This window comes from Triticum dicoccoides, chromosome 4A (genome assembly GCF_002162155.2).
Source record: "Triticum dicoccoides isolate Atlit2015 ecotype Zavitan chromosome 4A, WEW_v2.0, whole genome shotgun sequence".
Lineage (NCBI taxonomy): Eukaryota > Viridiplantae > Streptophyta > Magnoliopsida > Poales > Poaceae > Triticum > Triticum dicoccoides.
The window spans coordinates 463,988,046-463,995,641 of NC_041386.1; the positions used below are offsets into that span (position 1 = coordinate 463,988,046).

General features: G+C 47.8%; 1 pseudogene; it reads left to right on the top strand.

The window, feature by feature from the left end:
• Window positions 1-3,881: 3,881 nt before the first annotated feature.
• On the top strand, window positions 3,882-5,104 carry LOC119283552 (annotated as a pseudogene).
• The last annotated feature ends 2,492 nt before the right edge of the window (window positions 5,105-7,596 follow it).

The window sequence follows — 7,596 nt, forward strand, 5'->3', positions numbered from 1 at the left end:
CAATTTTCCTTTTTGATTTGTAGTGCAAGAATCGTTGAATCAAGAGCTAGCTATGTTCATACTCATACGAGTCTTTAAAGCTCGCCTTATGAATCACCTAAAAAAAGCTCACGTTATGAATGCATGTTTATTATTGCAAGTTTTCCCCCCACGATCTTGTTACTATTTTGTTCAAATTGTAACAGAAGCTTGTATGTCATTATTTGTAATGTTTAGATATTTTCTACATAGTCGTCTCTCCTATTTCATTGATCACCTTTTCTCTACAGGGTAATCGATATTCTTCTCTCCGGCGGCATTTTCCTTAATCTCTTCCTTTTATGAAAATGTCTTGGTCTGTGAATTTTAACTGCCCCCAACCCTCGTGTAATTTTATGACCAGTGAACATTTTTACGGTGCCAATCTGTGATGTTTTGTTGCATATAATCCTGAAAAAAGCAAGAAATCTCCAAGTACTCTTTGGAGCAGCATTCTAACTTTCTCATCATCAAATGCTTAATCCTGCAAGATCTGTGACTTTCTTTGGATGATGTTTTTTTTTCACTTGGACATGAGAGTACTTGTGCTAGTGGTAATTGTGCAATAAAAAGTATTTTGACTGCTTGATGCAATGCGGGGCCAAAACTTGAATCTGCATGTCTTGTGCTTACTCACAAGAAGAAGAAAAATATGACAGGCCTTAAATGCTTTGTTCGGGCCATGAAAATTTGTAGTAGCTGGTGGGTATTCTGTTCAGAACTTGTGCCGGTAACCGTGGTCAAATCCACTAATAATCGATGTTTCCACTTGTGTTAGTCTTTTCGCAATTGAATTTATATGCCTGGTTACCCATGACTAATTATGAAATTATTTTCCATGGCTTGTCTTGTTCACCAGTACTAGCTTTTTCCAACCGGGCTCACACCCCTTTTCATTAATTTTACAATCAACGAAAATACAAAAGTCTGTTTTTGAGGTTCAGTCTAGTAGTTCTCTGGGTAACATACCCAAAATAGAATGACCAAGGACCAAAATAGGACTGAAAGGGGGGGAACGAGCTGGAGCACCGTAAAAAAATCCACCGCTGGAGGACCCTGAAACAGACCATCCGCCATGGGGCGAAAACCTACAACACTAACAAGCCACCACCTAAACCAGAAAGTTGAAGAACTGAAAACTACGCGACCACCCAGGGGCATAAAGAAGCCATATACCAAACACTTACCAAACACCTGGTAGATTCCAGAACGGGCATCAAACCCTAGTGGAAGATTACTGAACTGGCAGGAAGAGCAGGTTAGCCGATCTGGATTCCATCTCCATCCCTCAAGAACATCCTGTGCTGCGAGTAAGACCTGTCCGCCATAGCTGCTGCCGCATATGCCAACCCTTTCACCCCAGCCTGGAACATCGCCCTGTCTTCTCCTTTCAGCAATCTTGCCCAATACAACATAAAAGAACAAACACTGAAAACAGCCTCTAGCGGAGTACGAGCAACCCACTCGGGGCGCGCGTGTGTGTCGTGACGAGGCGAGGCGTGGCAAGGCGGGCGGAGGAGGAGGAGGAGCGCGCGTGTACATCTCCTATTCCCAAGCTCCCAATAGCAAGTGATGGAGCATCCCTTATAAAGAGGTCACACTCTTCTTACTGTAGCAGTATGGTACTAAACTTCTCACACTTCCCACTACTTGCCGTACACATGCATGGGCCTTAGAGATTGATCAGGAATTATTGTCTTATATGGGTCTAAGCCCATCCATAATCCATCATGTCTCGGCGACTTGGTCCACCCCCCACACATGGCATCACCAGTACTAGCTTTGACATGGCAATTTAGCTTCTTTTGTTTCTTTAATTTCTAACGCATTAAGTTTGTTTTATCAGATGCATCGACATGTCTTCTCTATTATTGACTACTTTGATGGGCCTACAGTCTATGACAGCTGCAGTGCATATCAATTGTGCCAATTATTTTTACAATGAAATAAGGGAATTGTTTGTAATCGGCGCACCGGCCGAAAACTCAGCCGGTCGCTTTCCCTCGCGCGTACGAAGGAAGCAATGGCCCATGCAAACCCACTTCCGTACCTTATATTCTTTCGTTTCTCTTTTTTCTCAGCCGTTCGTTCTCCTTTTCTTCTTCCTCCTTTGCTTCCTTCCCCCAATCCTCTCTCTCTCCTGCAGCTACAACGATCACCATCGCCGCCCAGCCGCCGCCGACTCAGCAAATATCACCGGCGCGCCCTGCCGCGACTCATTGGATGTTGCGTCCACCAAGCCAAAAAGTTGCAACCGTCCCCGCAGAAGCTGCAACCTCAAAATATGAGAGCTGTGCATGGATGTTGCCACCGGTGATGGCCGGAGTTACATGGAGGCGACCACCGTCGCCACTACAATCACTTTTTGTACAACCCACGACGTCCAGATGCTGCAACTGTGGCGTCCAAGTGCTGGAACCATGATGAACAGATGCTGGAAGCTGGCAGCTGCCGGTGGTGACCACACACGACGGGGGAGTGCTACAACCATGGCATCCAAATGCTGGAACCGCAACGCCTAGATGTTGGAACCATGTTGGCCTTTTGCTACATGCATTCACGATGGAGCTGTGACTAGCGACGTCGGTGGCGATGTTTTGCTGGAACCATTGCTGAATTTTGCTACAACTGACAAGTAAATTTGCTACCTACATTCACGGCGGAGCTGCGACCCACACGACGGCGAGGACATTTTGCTACAACTGTGTCAGATTTTGCTACAACTGCCAAGATGTTTTGCTACATCCATGAGGGCACAACGACGACCTGCGGCGACGGCGGTGGCATTTTTTGCTGCAACCGCCATCAGTTTTTCTATGACCAGGCGAGAAATTTGTTACATCCATTTTGGATGGCAGAGAGGCAGCGGGACCGGCAGTGCTTCCACATGCATCAACTGCGATGGTATTTTTGCTGCAACTATCTTTGTTTTTTGCTACGTCCCCTGAAGATTTTGCTACTTCCATGTAGGGCTACCACAATGGTGAGTAGCACAAGATGCTGGCATAGGGGGAGAGACAAGCCGGCCGGCGGCTGGAGGAGATGCATCCGGGGGAACCGTCGTTGGGAGAGGCACAGCCGCACAGCGCCCCGTGGCCATGTGATCCTACAATGGCCTGTTGTGGAGAAGGAGACGGGGGCTAGACTGCGTCCTTGAACGGGGCCGTGGTGATGCGGCGGAGCTACGACGAGCGGTGGCGCGAGGAGGGAAGCGGAGGTGCTGCTGCCCTCGCTGGAGGGCGCGCTGGACGGGGCACAACCAGATCGAGCTTTTTCCGTGTTTGCGTTGACTTACGAAAGGAAAACGATGTTTTTTGGAGGCAGATCGGACGGGTGCTGGCTGCTGAATCACACGGCTGCCTGGCGACCGACCCAAATTTGGGCTGGTGCACCGGCGCCTAGCAGTTCCCATGAAATAATCCCTACAAAGTTTTCTTTCATGCATTTGTTTTGTAAGTGGTAATCATTTGTATAAATGATGTGCACAAAATATCAACACTGAAAATGTTGATTTTACTGATGAATCTGGAAATATATAAGATGCATCGGCATTTGTTCAGATATATACTCTCTAAATTGGCATGCTAAAAGAATACAAAACTTTGAAACACAGACAAAAAATAATATGTCGCCTGGCTGGACTGGAGCTGAACAGTAAATGTGGGTGTTGGGTGGTAGTAGGTTGGAGATGGACTGAGACTGAACCGTGATGAATGGGCATCTAGCGTGGCGACGTGTGAAGTTGGAAAAAAATGTGTCAGGGGTGAGGGGCATCTCTGAGAATCTGGCTGAGGGCTGGTGTACTGAAGCCTAATCAAAAGTCATGAACCGATTCCAACGCTCTACGCTTCAACTAAACATGAATGGCTCTCGCTCTCGCTCCCGGTCTCGCTCCCGCTCCCGCTCCCGCTCCGCCCTCCTTGCCGGCCACCCCGCCGGCCTCCGGCAACGGTCCAGCCACCAAAAACCCGCCGGACATCTCTGCACCTGACCTACCTCTTACCACAAACTCCCTAGACGAGCTCATACCATATGTGGCTCCACCACCTTCGCCATTCTTCGACCTACCTTATGTCAAGGCCGGGCAGGTTGCGCTCTGCTGCTTCCTGGGCTGCGGCAACACCGTGGGCTTGGAGTTTGAAGATGATTGCTCCTACTACCTCCGCCTCGACATCACCACCCCGGCCCTCCACCTTGCCTCACCGCTCTACATCGCCTTCGGCTACTCCAACCATCACCTCGATGCCATAGTTGTCGCTGCGATGTTCTAGGCCGTCCTGGGTGGATCTACTGCTCACTTCTTTGCCGCGCAATGCTCTCCTCTGGTCTTCCGTTTCCATGTCGCTTCTGCGCGCGTGGCTGAGATCATCCTCGCTCAAACCACTCTCAGCTTCCACAACTATTCCTTCTCTTTCGCTAGGGCTCTGCCCTCCATCCCGTCTCCACCGTGCTCTACCGCTACATGCATGATGCTTGCCCGGCTGCTCCAAATCCCCAACGACCTGGGTCTCCAGTTCAAAGCTATGGCTTGGTCACAGCTTCGTTCCCACGTTACCGCCCGTTCATGCAGCCAGCCTCATGGCTGCCGAATGTACGTGCGTGTAATCCAATTCCCCTTCACTCTCAACGCCATGACCATGGCATTTGTCCTCGCTCACTTGTTTGGGGACTCCTACCTCCAATTCGACGTCACTGACGACAGAGACTCCTGCTTCTCCTTCACCGTTGCATCGCCCGCCGTAACCAAACTGATCGCCTCCATGGGTGACTACCGCAAGAGGAGCATGCTGATCCGCTTCCCCTGGCCTATGCTCATGAGTGGTGCCCGACGCCTTCTTCGTGCTGATGGCATGCCCTCGTCGCTTGGTTCCACGCCTTCCTCTTTGTCGCCGGTCGTCTCTGCATCACTGCCACCAGTGCCATCAACTCTGGATCTGCCTAAGGTGAGACGAAAATGGCCCGGTATTAGTTTCTTTTACCGTATGCTAAATGTTAGTTGCTTTAACCAGCTTCCACCTCATGTGCACTACACTCACCATACACATCCTTTTTGGATTACTTTCATGCCAATCACTGTCAGACCTAATGAACTGCTAGTTGAATTAGCCCTAAACCACTGTTTTTCCATTCAACAAGATTTTCACGCAATTAAGGTGCATGATCTAATTTTTAAATCTGGCATCTCCTCCCGCCCAGTCAAATTTGAAATTCTCAAGTTGGGGTCACTTGACTTTGGCGGGTTTCGTCTTTTTCTTTTTGACCAGCTCGATTTGGCCGTTGCTCACTGCAGTCATTTGATACGTCTTCGTCGTATCTACTTTTCCAAACACTTTTGCCCTTGTTTTGGACTCTAACTTGCATAATTTGAATGGAACTAACCCAGACTGCAATTGTTTTCAGCAGAATTGCCATGGTGTTATTTTTGTGCAGAAATAAAAGTCTCAGAATGACCTGAAAATCAACGGAGAATTATTTTGGAATATATAAAAAATACTGGAAGAAAGATCTACGCCAGGGGGCCCACACCCTGTCCACGAGGGTGGGGGCACGCCCCCTGCCTCGTGGGCTCCCTGGAGCTCCACCGACCTCAACTCCAACTCCATATATTCATGTTCGGGGAGAAAAAAATCAGGGAGAAGGATTCATCACGTTTTACGATACGGACCGCTGCCAAGCCCTAAACTCTCTCGGGAGGGCTGATTTGGAGTCCGTTCGGGGCTCCGGAGAGGGGAATCTGTCGCCGTCGTCATCATCAACCTTCCTCCATCACCAATTTCATGATGCTCACCGCCGTGCGTGAGTAATTCCATCATAGGCTGGCTGGACGGTGATGGGTTGGATGAGATTTATCTTGTAATCGAGTTAGTTTTGTTAGGGTTTGATCCCTAGTATCCACTATGTTTTGAGATTGATGTTGCTATGACTTTGCTATGCTTAATGCTTGTCACTAGGGCCCGAGTGCCATGATTTCAGATCTGAACCTATTATGTTTTCTTAAATATATGTGAGTTCTTGATCCTATCTTGCAAGTCTATAGTCACCTACTACGTTTTATGATCCGGCAACCCCGAAGTGACAATAGTCGGGACCACTCCCGGTGATGACCGTTGCTACCTTTTGAGCACTGCGTTGGTTTTCCCTTGAAGAGGAAAGGGTGATGCAGCAAAGTAGCGTAAGTATTTCCCTCAGTTTTGAGAACCAAGGTATCAATCCAGTACGAGGCTACGCGCGAGTCCCTCGCACCTGCACAAAACAAATAAATCCTCGCAACCAACGCGATAAGGGGTTGTCAATCCCTACACGGCCACTTACGAGAGTGAGATCTAATAGATATGATAAGATAATATTTTTGGTATTTTCATGATAAAGATGCAAAGTAAAATGAAAGCAAAGTAATAATAACTAAGTGTTGGAAGATTAATATGATGAAGATAGACCCCGGGGCCATAGGTTTCACTAGTGGCTTCTCTCAAGAGCATAGGTATTTTACGGTGGGTGAACGAATTACTATTGAGCAATTGACAAAATTGAGCATAGTTATGAGAATATCTAGGTATGATCATGTATATAGGAATCACGTCCAAGACAAGTAGACTGACTCCTGCCTACATCTACCACTATTACTCCACTCATCGACCGCTATCCAGCATGCACCTAGAGTATTAAGTTAATGAAAACGGAGTAACGCCTTAAGCAAGATGACATGATGTAGAGGGATAGACTCATGCAATATGATGAAAACCCCATCTTGTTATCCTCGATGGCAACAATACAATACGTGCCTTGCTGCCCCTACTATCACTAGGAAAGGACACCGCAAGATTGAACTCAAAGCTAAGCACTTCTCCCATTGCAAAAAAGATCAATCTAGTAGGCCAAACCAAACTGATAATTCGAAGAGACTTGCAAAGATAACCAATCATACATAAAAGAATTCAGAGAAGATTCAAATATTGTTCATAGATAATCTTGATCATAAACCCACAATTCATCGGTCTCAACAAACACACCGCAAAAAGAAGATTACATCGAATAGATCTCCACAAGAGAGGGGGAGAACATTGTATTGAGATCCAAAAAGAGAGAAGAAGCCATCTAGCTAATAACTATGGACCCGAAGGTCTGAGGTGAACTACTCACACTTCATCGGAGGGGCTATGGTGTTGATGTAGAAGCCCTCTGTGATGGATACCCCCTCGGGCGGAGCTCCGGAACAGGCCCCAAGATGGGATCTCGTGGATACAGAAAGTTGCGGCAGTGGAATTAGGGTTTTGGCTCCGTATCTGATCGTTTGGGGGTACGTAGGTGTATATAGGAGGAAGGAGTACGTCGGTGAATCAACAGGGGGCCCACGAGGGTGGAGGGCACGCTTGCAGGGGGGTAGACGCGCTCCCCTACCTCGTGGCCTCCTCCTTTGTTTCTTGACGTATGGTCCAAGTCTCCTGGATCATGTTCGGTGAGAAAATCACGTTCCCGAAGGTTTCATTCCGTTTGGACTCCGTTTGATATTCCTTTTCTTCGAAACCCTAAAATAGGCAAAAAAATATAGCAATTCCGGGTCGGGCCTCCGGTTAATAG